Raw genomic sequence first — 723 nt, 5'->3', positions numbered from 1 at the left:
ACCAACAGACAGCGTAGTGACATAGCTACCAGAGCACCATCTGTGTCTACCCTCTAACAGGGAATGCTCACAACCAGAAGGCTCAGTGTGGTGTAAACGTGTGAAGCAAGCAGGAACCAGGCAACGGAGTCGCGCTCGTGCTTCCAGCAGACAATTGAGAGAGTTAGAAAGGGGTCAAATTGTGGCCCTCAGAGTGGCGGGGTGGTCCTTTCGGAGAATTGCCACAAAATTTGGACGCGCTGCGTAAGTTGTGCAACGACGTTGGTATCTGTGGTGACTTGAACATTCTCACACCAGTAGACAAGGTTCTGGCAGTCCACGCAGCACAGGTGCCCGGCAGGATCGTCTATTTCAAAGGCCGCAGCTGCAGGTCCCACATCTACCACAGCACAGGTAAAAGCGCCTGTGACGTGTCAAAGCGTACTGCTCCGAACAGAATATTAGCAGTGGGAGTATGAGCACGCACAAATCTATCGCGTTTTCCACTCACGCTCGACGTGCACGGCTTGACGGTGCCGTTAGAGGATCACTTGGAATGGCGCGCAGTGGTCTTCAGCGATGATAACAGACTCTGCCTGCAGCAACTAATGGTCGTTTGCACCTACGATGTAGACTTGGGGAGCGCTGTCTCGCAAAGTGCATTTCTACCAGACACACTGACCCCATCCCCAGGCCTTATGATCTGGGATACGATAAGCTACAACTCCCATTTTTTCTCAAGCG

The sequence above is a fragment of the Schistocerca piceifrons genome, chromosome 8 (assembly GCF_021461385.2).
Source record: "Schistocerca piceifrons isolate TAMUIC-IGC-003096 chromosome 8, iqSchPice1.1, whole genome shotgun sequence".
Taxonomy (NCBI): Eukaryota; Metazoa; Arthropoda; class Insecta; order Orthoptera; family Acrididae; genus Schistocerca; species Schistocerca piceifrons.
The sequence above is the reverse complement of the archived record's forward strand: the minus strand, read 5'-3'. Positions refer to the sequence as shown.